General features: G+C 33.6%; 1 protein-coding gene and 1 long non-coding RNA gene across 4 annotated transcripts in view; both read right to left on the bottom strand.

Annotated features, from left to right (window-relative positions):
• LOC133526352 (MOXD1 homolog 1-like) overlaps positions 1-20,828 on the bottom strand; it is a 122,347-nt gene that overhangs the window by 17,087 nt on the left and 84,432 nt on the right. The window lies entirely within an intron of this gene.
• LOC133526364 (uncharacterized) lies at positions 10,418-16,653 on the bottom strand. The gene is made up of 6 exons (XR_009800718.1): positions 15,589-16,653; positions 14,053-14,112; positions 13,476-13,544; positions 13,115-13,174; positions 12,353-12,426; positions 10,418-10,535 (listed from the first exon to the last, which is right to left on the bottom strand). It is a non-coding gene; the product is annotated as an uncharacterized LOC133526364 (long non-coding RNA).

Below are 20,828 nucleotides of genomic sequence, written 5' to 3'. Positions count from 1 at the left end.
CCATCTGACCTTCCAACCCAGAGGGTAAACTAGGCCTTGTTGGGATTGATCCGGTTTCCTCACGATGTTTTCCTTCACCGAAAAGCGACTAGTATAATATCAAATGATATTTCGTACATAAGTTCCGAAAAACTCACTGGTACGAGCCGGGGTTCGAATCGAACCCGCGACCTCCGGATTGCAAGTCGCACGCTCTTACCGCTAGGCCACCAACGCTTACCTCGATACCTCGTTAAACAATAAAATCTAAAAATGTGGCGCTTGCTTGCTCGCTTCTCGAATCGTATGTTGCAAAACGGGTTTTACAGTTTCAAGTAAAAGAAAAACAGGCATCAATTGAAAAATCACAACTACAGAATTGAAGTGTGTGTTTAGACTAATCTACATAAAAAAAATTAGATGCTTGAATCGATCCCTGCACCCTGTACAATGAAAATGTTTGTTTAAAAAGAGGCATTTTTGAAAGTGAACCAATCGTGTAATGGCAACTACAGAAATGAAGTCGATGCCATGCGTTCGTCGTACCAGTTCACCAAACAATACTTTTATGAGTTTTGTAATTGCCGAGATAAATCAAGGTACCTGACGCCAAAATTTACAATGCATCGTATTAAAACTTCAGGCAACATATTAATAGTTCTAAAAATTTTTGAAAGTGAACCAATCGTGTAATGGCAACTACAGAAATGAAGTCGATGCCATGCGTTCGTCGTACCAGTTCACCAAACAATACTTTCATGAGTTTTGTAATTGCCGAGATAAATCAAGGTACCTGACGCCAAAATTTACAATGCATCGTCTTAAAACTTCAGGCAACATATTAATAGTTCAAAAAATTTCTTCAAAAGTAAATTTTCTTAAGTTTTTTAAAGGGTCCGCAACGCGCATGTAACATCCTTTGAGTTGCAGAAGTCTATAGGCTACGGTGACCGCTTACCATCGGGCGGATGGTAACTTTATTTACCACCGACGTGGTATAAATTGTTTTTATGTTTCTTAAAATGCTTAAGTAATCCGTGATTTGGGTATCGAAGAAATTATCCCAAACCGACCTCTATCCTTTTTGTATTCGAATCGCTTAGATAAAAAAGAATACCTTCGGTAGCGGCAGATGATGTTGAAATAGGCAGATGTGCAAGTGTGCAATAAAGATAAAGGTATTTTTTTTTGCCCGCAGATGTCTACGCACGTGCCACATGTCGGGCACCTGGCGTTTGTAATAATGATACCAAATGTCAGTTGGGGTGAAGAATTTTATCTTGCCCTGTCGACCTCCTGTTCGATATATATGTATAGGCCTCAGACTAAGAATAAAGCATTCAGTAGTAATGCGGAAGACCGAAACGCAATAGTCGTACACAGCTTTCAATAGGCCCGATAGACCGAGGTATTTATTGTTGTCATAGTCTCACTTTTCTGCGTTGTTGACCACAACATCGCAGACCGGTCTGGCCTAGTGGGTAGTGACCCTGCCTATGAAGCCGATGGTTCCGGGTTCAAATCCTGGTAAGGGCATTTATTCGTGTGACGAGCATGGATATTTGTTCCTGAGTCGTGGGTGTTTTCTATGTATTTAAGTATAAATATTTATATATTATATATATATCGTTGTCTAAGTACCCTCAACACAAGCCTTATTGAACTTACTGTGGGACTTAGTCAATTTGTGTAATAATGTCCTATAATATTTATTTATTTATTGAGACTTAAGGGAAAGCTTACAAATAGGTAAAATCAACAAGAAATACAGACAAATGAAGTTTTTCAGGTTCATTTAAGGCTCTTTTAGACGGCGCGCGGACTCGCATGCGATTTTAGTTATATTGCGAACTATTGAGGTTACATCCAATTCAGCCGACCAATCGAATTCCACAATGTAATACAACTCGCATGCGAGTTCTCGCAACGTCTAAATGAGGCTTTAGAGATATTTAATTCTTATTACGCAAAATATAGTTATTTGTCTCATTCATAAACTATTCTCGAAGCTTTTATACAAATAAGTAAAATGGGAAGAGTTATCAGAATACCTCGCCTGGCAGGCTCTTAAAATAGTCATGTTATGTTTAACTAATGGGTAAGCGATGAGTGATACGAGTTTTTAATAGACGTCGGCTGTGCAGCAAAATAGAATGGGGATCCTGTTATAAACACAAGGGATCAGCCACAAGGGTGATTAAAAGTAACATTCGAGACTCAACTTATGATTATATTTGGTCCTTAACTCTCTAACTTCAGTTAATGTAATATTTCATGTTTTGATCTGGGTAGCTAAAAAAAATAGCAGTACTTTAACGACTGGCAGTATCATCTTAGGGTCATATTGTTACCAATATTGATATCGAAAAGTGTCAACCTAATTTTCGTCCATCCCTTCTTCTTACTGTTCTCCCTTAAAATTGTAGTAAATAGTAATTTAACCAACCGTAATAAGAGTCACGTGGTTATCGGTTTGGAAACTTCCAATCCAATCAATTTGCATAGGAACAGATAGGAAAGGGCAAATAGTTCAGTTGCTTTCCGTAGCTTTTGTGATAAGGACCCTTTACGGACTATTAAACTATTGCCCTTGGAGCCCTTGTTTCCTTTTCTGAATGATGGTTTGGTTTAAAAACCGGAATAATATTGCTGAAGCCTTAACAAAACTTCTAGTTAAATTAATTTTGTATTTTGGTAGGAGCTTCTACAAACGATCCTTGGGAATTAAAGAAGAGTGAAAAATTTACTGTCTGAGCCAAGACTCGCGACTCCGCCTCTCTAGTAACTGAACTATCGAGCCTCGAGCAAGACAGTTTCCACTTTTCCTTTAGTTCTAGGCATTATTCGTCTTATTTATGACGATACTTGCTAGAATAAAAGACTAAAACATCGAAGCCGCCTAACAATCATCAGTTTAATAAATCAAACACTCAATCAATAAGGATAACCAATTAGACAATAGCAGACAATTACGATGGTAATTAAACTGGTATAGAATCTTAAATTACAGAGGATATGATATAAAAAGATCGGCATTGAATCGTGGGAACGGACGTGAGGCGTAAATCTGCGAATCTCTGCTAAACCAGTTTGCTGTAGGTATTTCATACTGCACAACTATCAAGATTAATGGTACCATGCGCTTTTAGGTTGGCGGGTGAACTTGTGTACCTACTAATACATATTTAAGTAACACTAGGCCCGGCATTACATGTTTATTTTGAAATTAACAATAAATTAATATAAATTATGGATTGAAATAGATGTCATGATTTAATAATAAATTTAAAAAAAAAGGAAGAGTGAACTGGAAAATTCACTTCTCTGGACTTTATACTCAAAACACTGGACTTTATTGTAAAAAGCCTAACTTAAGAAGAAAGATAAATAAAGGAAATTATGTTTCAATGATATGTAATAAATATTATCTTTTTTGTACCCCATTATTTTTCTATAAATGTAATGAAAAATCTCTATGGTTTACAATTTGTTCTAGGTACCTATTTCATACTGCACTCTACTCTTGATAGTACTATTTATATGCCTGGTGCTTTTGGGTCTTGGAGGATGAAGTGTTAGCCACCACATAAGACGTCTGAGTATTTCAAAGAGATAATAACAAATATGTCCTCTTTTGTATGATGTATCCCTAACTGTATATAAATTGCTATTAGGTAATCTGAAGAAAACCCTTTAAAAGACAGACAGAAGTCTACAGGTGATTCCATAACGTTCCGTTTGTCAAAGGAACCCTTAAAATGTACGTATAATAGAGACTTTAGATTGTCATTATAATCGTCATTAAGTTGTAGGTATAGGTTACATGGAACAATTAATGTAGGTAATTCGTGTAATGATAATACGACAGACATGGCGGTTTTAAAATTCAGCCCATTCATTTAAGCTACTTTTCTGTTTTTCTACCACATTAGTTGTGTAATTAGTCTAAAATTGTTTTTACTACAAAGACTCAATCTTATTAAAACTGGTAAAAGATTTTACTTATAAAATATTCTACTTCATTGAAATAATGCCTAAGAAGTTTTTTTACGATAAATCGTGGGCAAAATTGGATGTAATAAGCGTAAAACTGGTCTGGACCTTAGACAATCCCTCGTTTTACTAGTTCAACCGCACCTTCATAAATCCTAGGTTTTGCGGCTTCTTGAGAAAAACGATCAAAATGGGATCAAAACGTTACGCAATTCTATTGTGTAACAGCAAGTTCAAGCGGAAACATTAAAATTCTTTGTACGTTCACACAAAAGAATAAGTTTCGAGAATCAGCCTGATGGTTTGCGCATGAGAATCGGGGGACAATAGGTAAGCATGTAAATCGACGTCAAACGCTGATGTTAGGTTCACCGCAAACAAGTGTTGCATTTAGGTATGCGTGGATTCTAAGACTTCTTTTACATTATCCTACACCATGGGTCAACATTTTAAGAATAAAAGCCACACGTAGTAAAAATCAATAGAAATCATCAATTTCTAAAACTGCGAAGAGCATTTATTTAGAGTTCCAAAGTGGTCGATTTCTGGAAAACAGAAAAGCCGCAACCACAAGTATACCTCGAAAGACCCGCATACGGCCCGAAGCTGCGGTTAGACGACACCTGGCCTGTCGAGATAGTTATACATATTATAATATCGAAACCGCCTTCTAGAAAATCGTTTGGTATAGAATATGAAATCCAAATCCAATATCTGCAGTAAAATTTGTTTTTACGATTTTTAGCTACAAAATTATTGAAATGAATACATAGGAATAGGAAGCAAGCAGGATTGTATAATTAATTGGATGTATATCGGTCCTTAGAAAAGTATTCTAAGATGTATCTATGTATATCTGCGTCCAAAGACTAACTTCGTTATGCTTCTGTTCAAGTTTTAATACTTGTAATAAAAATAATAGCGTAATATACGGTGAAGAATGCAGCATTAAAGTCAAAAGACAGTATGGCTTTTAATAACTCATCTTTATGAGAAAGAAATCGTAGAGACGAGTTCATCGTCATCAACTATGTCAATCTAAACAATAGGTACCATTTACTAGTTGGCGTTTAGGATGAAAATTCTATAACCTTTAGTACATATGAGATTATTATGATATTAACACTGGGTTCTCAACTTCTATCACTCACTGCATCACCTACTCACATTACTTGTTTTTTTACCTTGTCTCCATCTCCATTACCCTAAGGTTGTCTGGAAGAGAGTTATCTCTTCCAGACAACCTTAGAGTAGAGAGTTATCTCTAGCGATAAGACCGCCCGTTGTCTACCATAGTCTAAGTTGTGTGTTTAATTTGTATGTCATTATGTTCTTTTCATATTGGTGAGCAATAAAAAAAATTTGTAAAGGAAACATGATTTAGGGGCAAATACAATGTCAGTCATCTTCTGCTAGACAAAATAATTGTTAGCAAAAAATCATTTTTTATATAAGCTTTTATCGCTGACTGTACTTTTCTTTCCACGGGCAACTAATTAATACTCATCGAGCCGATTCTAAAACCCCAAACACAATTAGGTTGCGTTGTTTTATCACAGAGTTCCTATGGCCACCTAATGTCTCCATCATCAGATTAGCTCGATGGTACCATAATAATGCATAGTCACCCGACTTACATATGTATGCAAATCTTCAGCTTCATCGGAAACCGGGAAGTGGGTCAAATTTGTCTTGCAAAATTTAACCCGTACACACATAGTTACGTTGAGAGTTAAATAAAAGCTTGTAAAAAAGGTACCTAGGCAACTATACTACTATGAGGACAAGTAGACAATCCAACAATATCTCAACATCAAAATATATACTTCTATCACATATTATAAAGAAAGTATCCAAAGCGCTCAATAAAAAGAAATCCTTATTATTTTTTTATCAACCTACAGCTGTTATTACGCAATTGAACCTTTGCCATACCTTATCGATCCTGTCAGTTGAATATTACCCATATGGCCTTGTCATTTAAGCTTTTAATACTCTGAATGTGAAACAGCTACCTGGTAAAGAATGTAATTTCGGCAACCTTACATGTTTCGCGTTAGCAAAATGTTGGTCCTAATCAGGCATTTGTAATCTTCGCGGGAATGCGTGATGTTTTCATAATGTGGGTACAAATGGGAGTAGGTTTCAAGATTTATCGCCGTGGATTTGAGCCGAGACTATATCGATTTGGAGAATCGTTGAGGATTGAAACATATGAGAGCGAGGGTTTACTTAAATCCATACTAATACTATGAATGCGAAAGTAAACGTCTAGTCTGTCTGTTATAGAGGGGCAAAGGCACACATTAACCGATGAACTGAGTTAGATGAAATTTCGTATGGAGAGATTTTAAGTTCCGAGGAAGGACATAGAATTGTTTTCATCCCGGAAATCTTAAAATAATTAATCTTATGGAGGCAAAAAGAAGGAGGGAATAGTTTTTTTTATTGAAGCGGTATATTATATTACTACTAATTATGCGCAGACGATGTCACGCGCAGAAGCTATAATTAGGTATACATATTAACGACCTGCCTGGCCTAGTGGGTAGTGACCCTGCCTATGAAGCTGATGCTCCAGGGTTCGAATCCCGGGCTTTTATTTGTGTGATGAGCACGGGTATTTGTTCCTGAGTCATGGGTGTTTTCTATGTATATAAGTATGTATTTATGTATTTAAGTATGTATACCGTCGCCTAGTACCCATAGTACAAGCTTTGCTAAGTAAATATTATTTATTTATTAATGATAAAGACAAGCCAACAGGAACACAATGAAATAAGATATAAGTAGAGTTTTTTTCTTTTTTTAACTTTCAATAACTACTTTGCACAATCCAAGAGCTTATACTAGTTGATCTAGAAGGCTCACAAATCTTCCAATCCTCTTGTGACCCGGTCAAAAAGTTTGCAGAGACTTTGCCGTTCTAGGTACTTTAAGTCCAAAGATGTAGATAATTCGAGAGATTGAGATAGTATTACCCAAAACCTAAGTCAAGGTATTACCAAAATATTTGTATTACCTACTACTTTTAATAAAACGTCTACTACTACTACGCCATTTATATTCCTGCATACGCAAAGTCCACTTCCACATGGAATGCATTTCAATATTCCGTATCAACAGCTTGCAACGACCATTCAAACCATGTACTCGTACAACGCAATTGGTAATGTAATGTAAATCAAATCAACCCTGTGGCTAGATGTCAACACTCGACGTTCATTAAATAAAACATAGTGTTTGGGCTGCGCTTGATTGGACCCATCCACTAATTATTGGCACTAATTATTTACAAAACCTCATATGTAAGACAGTCATTGAAAAGCCAACTTTGTAACATGCTACAAAAGGTATATATTACCAAGGCTCTGTAACTAGACGCACTAGCAGATCTAGTTAACATATAAAAATAATTGGCACAAATAATCGGTCCATATCATTTTCATAAACTAAAAACTTCAATTATTATGTTCCAATATTAATCAAAATACTAGTAAATAGTATGTATATAACTAATAAATTAATTCCGTAAGTTTAATGGAATAGAAGCAAAATATTCTCACGAGAAATTTTAAACAACAAACAAAGACTTTAACTAAATCATATTTCGTAGTGGGTCGTTACTCAGAAAAGGAGATTGGTACTCGAGTTTAAAGGGTAATAAATTAGTCAAACGTATAAGGTAAATGCATCAGTGCTCAGCCATGCACCAGTGTGCCAAAAGTAGGTGTTATTATAGATTAATAAAGTATGAATTGAAAAGTAACTTAATTTTTAAAAGAATTGTTTAGCATAAACCACAACACTACTTCAAAGAAGTGCTGCCTTCTGACATGAAGGGATATGTCATATGCGCCATTTTTTGGAGCGTCACATGGTATTTTGATCAAACGTCGGCAGCCGAATTGTGATATTTTTTTAGAAGCATGTACTCTGCTTCACGTAATTAATACTTCATTTGTCTGGAAGAAGTGGAAAATTAATATAAATCCATATTAAAGTAAACCCTGGCTGATTACTGGGTTTGAGGCAGTAATTTTAAAGGGATCGTGGACCGAGAGGCCAGCCGATAGAGGCTGAGCATAGGTTTCAAGTTTTTTTTTTATTTTCAAATGCAATGTAAGTCGTTAAATCAAGCACCTTTAAATATCTACATTATTATGACTTTATTTCATTGTAATACATCGAATACTCAGTAGTCATCCTGTGGCTGACCACTGGACACTGAGATCACGGAACTTGGAATCCAATAGCCAAGCGTTAAAATGGGATGGCTGTAGACTGGGTACTTAAAGGCTGTGTCTTGGTAGACGGAAGGCTGATTGCTGGCGGAAAGGCTCTTGCATTATATTTAATGAAATATTTCCATAAGCTAAATTAAATTACGTTTTATTCTTCATAAAAATTAAACTTTATTAAATTATTGATGAGTAAAAACATTCATAATTCTTATTGATCAATTAGTGGGCAAATGAGACGTTCTTGAACATATAAATTTCGTGGAGGGGCTGGCTACTGGTGCCTTTACCCTGCGATAAGTACGAGAGAAACGCCTAACACGTCTGGAGCGGTTGCCGAAAGTTATAAATAGCTCAGTTTAAGCCAGGACCGCCATTATATTTTTGACCGTCGGATTGTCACTTTCTCTGGCTTATTCGTAGACGTAAAAACAAAGGTTGTTATTTTGACGATTGAATGTTTGACATTGCGTAGCTACTATGCTGTTCTTTGTCAATCTGTTCAATTGTTATTTTAGTGTTAATACTTACTTATTTTTGTGGATTTTTTGTATTTTAGAGCCAGTTCAGTGTCAGGTTGCATGGTCAACCTACCGAGTACACCTAACCTGACGGTGACAAGCAGGTTTACTCGGGAATCCAGTAGAGAGTTAGGTCCAGGTCGCGAGAGGGGCCTGGCGTCAGCCTTTTTACCAACACAGGTGACGATTATACCTCTTACGTTCTCTTCAAGGTCTGACAGAGGGATATGAGGGTCTCACGTGTGGACCATTAGGAGTAATCCTTACTCATTGAAATCTGTTGGTAATTGAAGAAGCGTTGTCTTGTTAAATATATTTATTTATACACATTATATACATGGTTAGGGCGCCTTATTCATCTGTACCCAGGCTTCGGCTAACACAGATGGAGGGAGGCAATCACACAGACACTAGGGTTTGCTATACCTCGGTTTTGTCGGCCGAACGTTTAGAGCTTAAATTAGGGTCCCTCATACACACACTCCTCCCTGTAAAAATAGAGGTTCGCCTCTAGTTTTACACACATTAGAATAGGTGAATTTGGGGTAGAGTTAGGGTAGAGTCATTATTTGGGTGTTAGGTTTATTTATTTTCTTTCACATTTAATTTGATTGTATACAAAACTAAAATCATTAGAGTTTTAACTGTTTTTAATTACAAAATAAATTAAAATCTATCTTCAGTAGCATATGGATGGGTTACTGAGGCTCGTACATTAAATATGATTGAAGGTTTATATATTTTTACATTGGGTGAGATAGGGGAACAAAGTTATTTGAGGACATACTAAATAATTTTGTTATAGGGAGCTAGTGACCGGCGGAGCAGTTCACTAGTGACAATTGAGCTTTTCTATAACTGGGGAATTAAAGGGTACATAAAGTCATATTTAATAGACGATTGTTTTCAGTATTCCATACATTAATAGTACATTCAGATGAGTTTCTTGGCGTTTCTTCTCGTCTGAAATTAGGTTACGAAACGTTGGTAGAGTAATATTACATAGTGCTTAGGAATACCTATTAAACATAAAATAAAATAAAATGGGTATTAATTAGCTTAGAGACCCGTCTTCATCCGGGCGTGACAGTAGATAAAGTATGTTTGTACTTACTATTCTTTGCAATATATTTACTTATGGTTACAATGGTTACATATAAATATTTTCCTTTAGCTAGCTAGGTTAGCGAAGAGATATATTAAAAGGAAAATATAAGTTTTTAAATTACAAACAAAAAGGGCTTACTACTGTTCACGGTAACTGGTCACGGTAGGGCCCGGTAGGAGATAAATTCTAAAAAAATATATTATTTACTATTTTTTTTATTTGTCTAACAATAGTGTTAATAAAATTATATAGTAGGAATATTTACAAATTCATAGGATATTTAGGGATAGGTTTGAAAAATCCAAATCGTATCAGTTTTCACATAAAAGACGAAGGGTACTAAGGTTCACAACGTAAATACACTAGACGATCACATGGCCAAATTTATTTATTTTCCTATTTTTATTTAATCCTGGTTGAATTTTAGTTAATTAGTTTAGTAGTAGATGGGGGAAGGTACATTTTTGGTGCCGGAATGACCAGGATTATATATATAAATAGTTTATTACATAGAGTAGCCTCGTAGGCTACATTTTTGCTGCCGTAAGAAAACTGGAATGTGAACAATATGTTTTGGATTTTTCTTGAATTTTTTTTAAATTATATCTATATATTATAATATTATCAATATAATTTTTTCTCCTCTTGGCTTCACTCTACCGATGTAACTTGCATTGTAGGGACTAATATTACCTGAAACAAACACAAAAATACATTAGTATAAATAGTCAATTAAAATTAGCTAAAACTAAAATGCGTTATGCGAGTCCAAACAAAAAGATAGCGTGCGATAGTTTCGTTTTCATTAAACAAATGTACATATATGTATATGTACGGATGTATACATATACGTTTTTTTACCAACACAGTGTAGAAATCCAGTGAGTGTTTAAAAAGTGACTAAATTATGTTTTTAGTTTATAAAGTTAAAAATTCATGTGTTAAATAAGTGTGTTTAATAAGTGTTTATATAAGTGAAAAAAGTGTTAAATCAGTGTTATAAAGTGAATAAAATTATTAAAAATAAATAAAATGGAGAGGGCCACAAGGAAGCGAACGGCAGCAGCTAAATCAAAATCTACGCGTCAAAGCATACAACAAGCTACGCCATCTGTCGAGAAAAGCATTACTAAACGTATTAATCAAAAAGCACGAGTAGCTCGTGGAATTATAAAAAAGAAATCGGATGTAAGACGTGGATTGTTCTATCACTTGCTGAAACAGACTGAACAGAAAATGACAGAGGGGCTTAGTCAGTTACGGAACGAGCTTGCAACGGCAATTAGTCCTGTACAAGTGGAAGCTATAGAAACAGCAGATACAACATCACAACAACCATTAGAAGATACACAGTGTACTGAAATAGTTTCAGGCAGTGAAAACGAACTATCTGCTGAAGAGAAGAAGACTATTATATACAATATTAAAAACGCAAAATCGTGAAGCGTTCCACATTTTTATGATATTGGAGATTTATTCATGGCAGATCTTTACGGGCCTTTACCATCAGGACAATTCGGAATGAATTACATTTTGGTAGTTCAAGATTCATTTAGCAAATTCATCAAACTATTCGCACTACGGAAGGCTACAGCATTATCTGTCGTAATTAGCATGAAAAAATTCTTTAAAATTATACAACCAAAAGCAGTTTTAACAGATAATGGTTCGCAGTTTATTAGTGGTCAATGGAGGGAATTTATGAAAGAAAAGGGGGTCAAAACTATTTATACGACAGTTAGAAATCCTCGACCTAACACTACAGAGCGTGTGAATAGGCAACTCGGAGTTTTATTTAGGACTTACTGTGAAAAACGACATCAAAGTTGGGTGAAAATATTACCTAAGATAGAAACTTTATATAACAATACGTTACACGATAGTACAGGGTTCACCCCATGTGAAATAATGTATGGTCAGCCTACGCAGTTATCATTTGACAAGGAAATTCTTAGTCATATGAAGAAAAACATAGCGGACATTAGGCAAAAGGTTAGAGAAAATTTTAAGAAAGCAGCTGAGATAAGGCAGGCCAAGTTTAATCAAAGTTTTAGACTGATTCAATTTCAAATAGGGGATTGGGTTAAAATAAAAAAGTTAAATAAATCAAATGCTCAGCAAAAGATTACAAAAAAGTTCGAATCAATTTATGAAGGTCCTTATGTAATTGCAGCAATTCCCTATCCAAACGTATATATTCTAGTTGATCCATACACGAATTTATTCAGAGGGAAATATAATGCAATTCATTTGTCAAGATATTATAAAGGCGAATTGAGTAAAAATAGCTGATCCGGCGAACGTAATGTTTGACTGAAATTAATGATTATAAATAAAAACATTTATACTTCGTATTGTTGTGGTTCAATATAAAAAGATTGGACTAGAAAAATAATTTTTAGAATCAAATAATAGTTATAAAATAGAATAAATATTAAAATGATAAGTGTATTAGGTATTAAGTCATATTTTTGTATCCTTAAAAATAAAAGTAATATTTTTGTACTTACCAAGTCTAGAGTAGAAGAACACTGGTTCTTGGGGTCGCGGGTCGAGTGTAGAGATGCTGAATGTGGTAGTTTAGCTGAAATTATTAATATTTTTATTATTATTAAGTGTTACCAAAAATGTTTACAAAAGTAATATTGTTATAGAAACTTTTAATAATTACTTATAAAAATAAATAACAAACGACAAATTAGGTTTAAGTTTTTTTTGAAATGTAAATTATATAGGTAGGTTAGAATAGGGTCTTCAATCCACATCCGGCATAACAGTAGTCTGTATGTGTGGAAGTAACACTATTCACATATACAAGTCGCTTCATTCAATTATACATAGAGTAGGAAATAAAATGAATGAACTTGATTTGTGTATTGTTCATAAAAATGGAGTGTATTAATCAAAAAAAAAATATATATTACCCTATAAGCTTGTATATTAAAGAGTTGGGCTACCTTATGTTACCCGAAGGCACAAATAGCGGTAGTGAAATTTTCGGAAAAAAATAATTATATATATAGTTTTAATTAACAATTTTTATATTTAAACTAAAGAGAGACTAAGACTAGCAGTAATGATTTTTAGTTCATAAAATGATTTTAAAAAATATATATTAATCATACATAGTATCATAGTATTAACTAAATTGTAATTTTGACATGTAATGTATGTGTACATTATTAATAATAAATATGAATATGAATATGAATATCATATTACATAATATTATCTGGAAAAATATGTTAATATCAAGTAAGCAATTTAATTACCTCAAAATAAAATAACAGGACAGCATTCAGTGGCACTCGATACCTCGTTACTTGGAACATCTGAAAATTGGGAAGTATCCAGTTTAAACAGAGAACAAAGGCGTTTTGTATTTATTTTCGTAGATTAAGATTTCAATATATCATAAAGAAACTAAAATTATCAAAACAATTTTAATTATAGGTATATACGAGAATATCACTTTTTGGAACAAAAAAAAAATTTGGCTATGAGGAATTAGTTCGAAAATAATTACAGTAAATATTTGGTTATTGCGATGAAATTCACTAAATTTGTTTTATTTAATAAATAAATGAACAAAATGAAATAAAAAAACTGCTAGGTTAGGAAAAGTATACTTACTTATCAAATGTCGTCATATAATTAGGAGGACTAATTACATATCAGCTTACTCAAAAACGCCTTACGTATCTGAAATCATATTTAAGCAAAAATTTGAAAACCGTAAAATTTCTACATGTGTTAAAAATAGCTGACGCTCAAGGCGAGACGCGTTTGGCCACTTAAAGGGTCGGGAAAAAAAAAGGGTCGCAGGTACTCCTTAATACGTCTTGTTTTGTGTTATGAAATTTCATTCATATTATATAGGCAATAGTGTTCATTTAAAACAAGTAAGTAGGCGTAACAACACTTTCTTATCAGTATCTATAGTGCAAACAGAAAAGACTTCAGAAGAAAAAAGAATAGATTGTAGGCCAATGAGTTAAAATTTTTTCATCATACCTATATATAATGAACTAATAACATAATGGCAACAGGATAGTATTATAGCATAGATATAAACTAAATATGTAGTTTAAATTAACATTACGGTAAACTAATATATACTGAAATAACTGAACGTGTCCTACCTAGTTGACATTTTTAGGAAAAAATGTTCTGAAAAAAAAGAGAGTAAAGAGAATAGTGTATTACTTACCTAAAGGGTAGATTCAGGGTCACCCAACTCATCCAGCAACCCGGATTCATTCATTAGAGCCTGAAAAATTAAAAAGAAATAAGTATGATTCATTGAATGAATTATAAATAAAATATATTAATCATATGCTATCGATGAATTAATTAAACTTATTGAAACTTGGTCTTGATGTTCTTCATGATGTAATAAGAAATGTTTTCTTTTAACATTACAAAAGTTTTGGAATAATAATTAAAAGATTATTAAAATAATATATTTGACAAAACATACATATAATTGTAGTTATATCTTAAACCTGCGAAGACGATCCTTGAAATTTCTTATTTTCATAGTCAAAATATTTAAATTAAAAAAAGGTTTTACATTTTTGCACAGTTTTAATAAGTCCTGGCGAGCGAATTCGGCCAAAAATTTATCTCCATAGTATATAACTCGTTACTATCCCAAATTATTGGGAACTCACAAATTAAAAGTTCAATCTTAGTAAGTCTCATTTTAAAGAAAAATAATGTACACGTCACAATCACAACCTAGCACTTCAAAAAGAGTTTGGCTTTGTGTATAACAAATTGACCTATGGTTTATGCTAGGGGGCGCCACTAGCGCTATACTCTAGCGACGCCATAGACAAAACAAGGGAAATACTCAGTATTTACTGATGTTGCTAGTAAAGAAATTAATTGAAATAAAATATTAACTACAATTCATTGTACAAAAAAAAAAAAACATTTACCGATATATTAATAATGATCTTTGATTTATTACTGAGATTTTTTTTTAAACTTGGGTTTAAGTTAATGGAAAAATTGATTAAAACAAAAACATGTTGAAATAATAAAACTTAGAATGTTAAGACCGACAATGCGGCCGGTGATAAAAAAATTGAGACAATAGACGCAAAAGTTTAAGGACAAGTTGAGTGCACATGTTCGGGTCTCTAAAAAAAAATTTGCCGATGCGTCGAGGGTTTCTCTACCTGGACTATAAAATGCGTGGTGGTTTTGAGTACAAGTAAAGGATAGAATGTTATTTAATTGACCTAGATAATACAAATAACACAAGTATTTGATAAAAATGATTTGAATAGTGGTAATGGCCGAATACTGAATATTCAGCAAAAGTGGCCGAATAGGTCAAATACCATATAGTTATCATATGTTTGTGGCATTTCTAGTATTTATAGCATACATGAAAAAAAGAAAATTAAACAGTCTAGAAAAAGGTAGTAAAATAATAATAAAATATTACTCTTGATTACTTAAAAGTTAATTAAGTCGTTTAAATACACTTGTTACATTATCATAAAATATGATAAGTATATATTAAAAATATGTTAATTAAATATTTATCTGATACTGCAAAGCAAGAGAGGATAAAATTATAATATTCATGGTATTATTCGAAGATAATACTAAATAAATAAAATTTTAGGCTAGAATTGGCGGGAAAAAATAATTTAGCATAAATGAACAAAAATTACCAATTTACAAGATTAGATATGATATAAAAAAAATAAGTAATACATTCAAAACTTACCAATTATTTTCTTCAGCAACAAAATTTATTACACTTCACAATTACATTTCACTTCACGACACAGGGTGAAATTCAAAACTGAGCCAGTGACAACGGTCAGTTTGATCAGAGAGAAGCTTAACACATCCCCTCTGTCACTTCCGGGACGCTTCATTGCGGGGTTGCCATGATAAAATATTGAGTTTTAGTGTTGCCATGATAAGATGTAATAACGTAACCTTAAATAAAACGGTACGGTATTAACGTTATCTTAACAAACAACTTTAACTTAAATATAAACAGTTTTGTCAATACACATTACGTTTGATATTGTTATACAATATATAGGAGGGAGCTTGGGGTTGTCTGAAATATTGTTTTTCAAAAGTAAGTTTTATTGGATGCATTTTAACTCTGGTTGCATATCGTGACTTTGGCTATCTGTAGAAATGGTCTGGGATAGATTGAGTGAACTGGGAAATGAAAGCCAATGAAAGATGATTAACTATTTAATTATAAGAATAGACTAATGGATATTTGATGTTTTTGCAAGAAGTGTGTGAAAGTTTGTAATATTTTTGTATATATGGATTTTTACAATTAGACAAATGTCAGATTGCAATCAACCTGGATTTGTTGATATTTTTATTACAAAGAAATACACAAAATAGTCAACAAATTCTTATCAGTAGGCTAATATCGTATGACGATTCGACCCATTTTCAAAGGGTAGTTTTTGTTGACTATACACTTCACAAGAAGCTAAGACCATGACTAATTACACACCTCATAGTGAATGAGATCTTTGACAGCAAAACACGATGATGACATGTCAATGAACATGCATTATCACAATTTTATATTCTAAAGAGATATTAATGCATCATTTTTAAATAAATTTTATCAAGTTATTTCAAATATGGGTTTGAGTGTGAAATGGTTATATGTATTTAATTATTAAATAGAAAGATAGATAATAGTATTAAACGGTTCATAAGTAAGACTTATTTTCATATGTCATAACGGTGAAGTGTTTACAGTAGGGTAGATAATTTTAAATTTTATTATTTTTCAATGGTTCGTCTGGATGAATATTTTTATTATTTTTAATAGTATTTAATTGCAGACATTACATAGTATTTTTAAATTTATATCTATGTTATGTTTGTAAAGATAATGTTTTGGTACAAGTATCAGGATGTTATCAAGGTATAATTTAAGTTTTTTTTTAACATTTTACTGTTAATATGGAAGTCAGTCTGAAGTCAAATATCTGGTTCATGTATGAGACATGCTCCAAGAAAACTTGATTGGAAGGAGTGATTGGGTAATAGAATTCGGATTGAGCTTTGACTAATGGAGAATGAATATCCCAGTACTTATACCAAATGTTTTTCCTACTTTGTGAAGGGAGGTTTTGTTGGTTCATCTATTAACCGGACAATGTGGTTAAGTCGCCGGATAGAAAGATCCATAGACTAGGATGAAACCATGAGATCGAGCTACTAGAGCTTATTGGATTCACGACCCAATATCCTGCGCTGGTAGGAAAATCGTGACGAAAAGATAATCATGATACATTATTAAAATTCAGAGATCCGGGTTTTGTACTGAATCAATCACAATCAATGAGTATTGGTTTAAACACACACCATACACCACACATTTACATTTACACAAGGGGGGAAGGAAGGGGATAATATCAACAAATTTAGGATATAATTTTCAGTTTTATTGGAATAAGGGTTCGAGAATTATACATGTATGTGTGGAACAATACAATGCTAATTCTCGAGGGGGCGATTGTAACTAGACGCACTAGCAGATCTAGTTAACATATAAAAATAATTGGCACAAATAATCGGTCCATATCATTTTCATAAACTAAAAACTTCAATTATTATGTTCCAATATTAATCAAAATACTAGTAAATAGTATGTATATAACTAATAAATTAATTCCGTAAGTTTAATGGAATAGAAGCAAAATATTCTCACGAGAAATTTTAAACAACAAACAAAGACTTTAACTAAATCATATTTCGTAGTGGGTCGTTACTCAGAAAAGGAGATTGGTACTCGAGTTTAAAGGGTAATAAATTAGTCAAACGTATAAGGTAAATGCATCAGTGCTCAGCCATGCACCAGTGTGCCAAAAGTAGGTGTTATTATAGATTAATAAAGTATGAATTGAAAAGTAACTTAATTTTTAAAAGAATTGTTTAGCATAAACCACAACACTACTTCAAAGAAGTGCTGCCTTCTGACATGAAGGGATATGTCATATGCGCCATTTTTTGGAGCGTCACATGGTATTTTGATCAAACGTCGGCAGCCGAATTGTGATATTTTTTTAGAAGCATGTACTCTGCTTCACGTAATTAATACTTCATTTGTCTGGAAGAAGTGGAAAATTAATATAAATCCATATTAAAGTAAACCCTGGCTGATTACTGGGTTTGAGGCAGTAATTTTAAAGGGATCGTGGACCGAGAGGCCAGCCGATAGAGGCTGAGCATAGGTTTCAAGTTTTTTTTTTATTTTCAAATGCAATGTAAGTCGTTAAATCAAGCACCTTTAAATATCTACATTATTATGACTTTATTTCATTGTAATACATCGAATACTCAGTAGTCATCCTGTGGCTGACCACTGGACACTGAGATCACGGAACTTGGAATCCAATAGCCAAGCGTTAAAATGGGATGGCTGTAGACTGGGTACTTAAAGGCTGTGTCTTGGTAGACGGAAGGCTGATTGCTGGCGGAAAGGCTCTTGCATTATATTTAATGAAATATTTCCATAAGCTAAATTAAATTACGTTTTATTCTTCATAAAAATTAAACTTTATTAAATTATTGATGAGTAAAAACATTCATAATTCTTATTGATCAATTAGTGGGCAAATGAGACGTTCTTGAACATATAAATTTCGTGGAGGGGCTGGCTACTGGTGCCTTTACCCTGCGATAAGTACGAGAGAAACGCCTAACACGTCTGGAGCGGTTGCCGAAAGTTATAAATAGCTCAGTTTAAGCCAGGACCGCCATTATATTTTTGACCGTCGGATTGTCACTTTCTCTGGCTTATTCGTAGACGTAAAAACAAAGGTTGTTATTTTGACGATTGAATGTTTGACATTGCGTAGCTACTATGCTGTTCTTTGTCAATCTGTTCAATTGTTATTTTAGTGTTAATACTTACTTATTTTTGTGGATTTTTTGTATTTTAGAGCCAGTTCAGTGTCAGGTTGCATGGTCAACCTACCGAGTACACCTAACCTGACGGTGACAAGCAGGTTTACTCGGGAATCCAGTAGAGAGTTAGGTCCAGGTCGCGAGAGGGGCCTGGCGTCAGCCTTTTTACCAACACAGGTGACGATTATACCTCTTACGTTCTCTTCAAGGTCTGACAGAGGGATATGAGGGTCTCACGTGTGGACCATTAGGAGTAATCCTTACTCATTGAAATCTGTTGGTAATTGAAGAAGCGTTGTCTTGTTAAATATATTTATTTATACACATTATATACATGGTTAGGGCGCCTTATTCATCTGTACCCAGGCTTCGGCTAACACAGATGGAGGGAGGCAATCACACAGACACTAGGGTTTGCTATACCTCGGTTTTGTCGGCCGAACGTTTAGAGCTTAAATTAGGGTCCCTCATACACACACTCCTCCCTGTAAAAATAGAGGTTCGCCTCTAGTTTTACACACATTAGAATAGGTGAATTTGGGGTAGAGTTAGGGTAGAGTCATTATTTGGGTGTTAGGTTTATTTATTTTCTTTCACATTTAATTTGATTGTATACAAAACTAAAATCATTAGAGTTTTAACTGTTTTTAATTACAAAATAAATTAAAATCTATCTTCAGTAGCATATGGATGGGTTACTGAGGCTCGTACATTAAATATGATTGAAGGTTTATATATTTTTACATTGGGTGAGATAGGGGAACAAAGTTATTTGAGGACATACTAAATAATTTTGTTATAGGGAGCTAGTGACCGGCGGAGCAGTTCACTAGTGACAATTGAGCTTTTCTATAACTGGGGAATTAAAGGGTACATAAAGTCATATTTAATAGACGATTGTTTTCAGTATTCCATACATTAATAGTACATTCAGATGAGTTTCTTGGCGTTTCTTCTCGTCTGAAATTAGGTTACGAAACGTTGGTAGAGTAATATTACATAGTGCTTAGGAATACCTATTAAACATAAAATAAAATAAAATGGGTATTAATTAGCTTAGAGACCCGTCTTCATCCGGGCGTGACAGTAGATAAAGTATGTTTGTACTTACTATTCTTTGCAATATATTTACTTATGGTTACAATGGTTACATATAAATATTTTCCTTTAGCTAGCTAGGTTAGCGAAGAGATATATTAAAAGGAAAATATAAGTTTTTAAATTACAAACAAAAAGGGCTTACTACTGTTCACGGTAACTGGTCACGGTAGGGCCCGGTAGGAGATAATTTCTAAAAAAATATATTATTTACTATTTTTTTTATTTGTCTAACAATAGTGTTAATAAAATTATATAGTAGGAATATTTACAAATTCATAGGATATTTAGGGATAGGTTTGAAAAATCCAAATCGTATCAGTTTTCACATAAAAGACGAAGGGTACTAAGGTTCACAACGTAAATACACTAGACGATCACATGGCCAAATTTATTTATTTTCCTATTTTTATTTAATCCTGGTTGAATTTTAGTTAATTAGTTTAGTAGTAGATGGGGGAAGGTACAGCTCGGAAAAACGCCCGTCATTTTGAAAACAACCCTTTTTCGTACAACAGAGACTTCCTTATACCAATGTCAACGATTATAAATATTATAAATATGCCGTAGACTGTGAATGAACATTTTCGAATCATAAATAGGTCCTAAATTATGGTTATGTTTTCAAAATGACGGGCGTTTTTCCGAACATTGCCTATTACAATGACAACATGATAAAGATGAACGCAAAAGTACAGTAGGAGATCTCGTGTGAACATATTGAAGTACAAAATACTGAATAAAGGTATCGTTCGGATTCAGACTAAGTACATCAGCTCATTGACATATACCTAAGGACTTACGGGCACTATGAATGGTGCTAGTTCAGTGGAGTCACTCACGAATTCTAGCCAATCGTGCATTCTAACGCAACCAGTAGAGACCAATCGCGCGCGTGATGCGTCCATCGTCCTTAGATATATGTCAATGCATCAGATCAGCATTACTGGCACTATAACTGCTGCA

This window comes from Cydia pomonella, chromosome 16, assembly GCF_033807575.1.
Source record: "Cydia pomonella isolate Wapato2018A chromosome 16, ilCydPomo1, whole genome shotgun sequence".
Lineage (NCBI taxonomy): Eukaryota > Metazoa > Arthropoda > Insecta > Lepidoptera > Tortricidae > Cydia > Cydia pomonella.
This window is presented reverse-complemented; position numbering and strand designations above follow the sequence as displayed.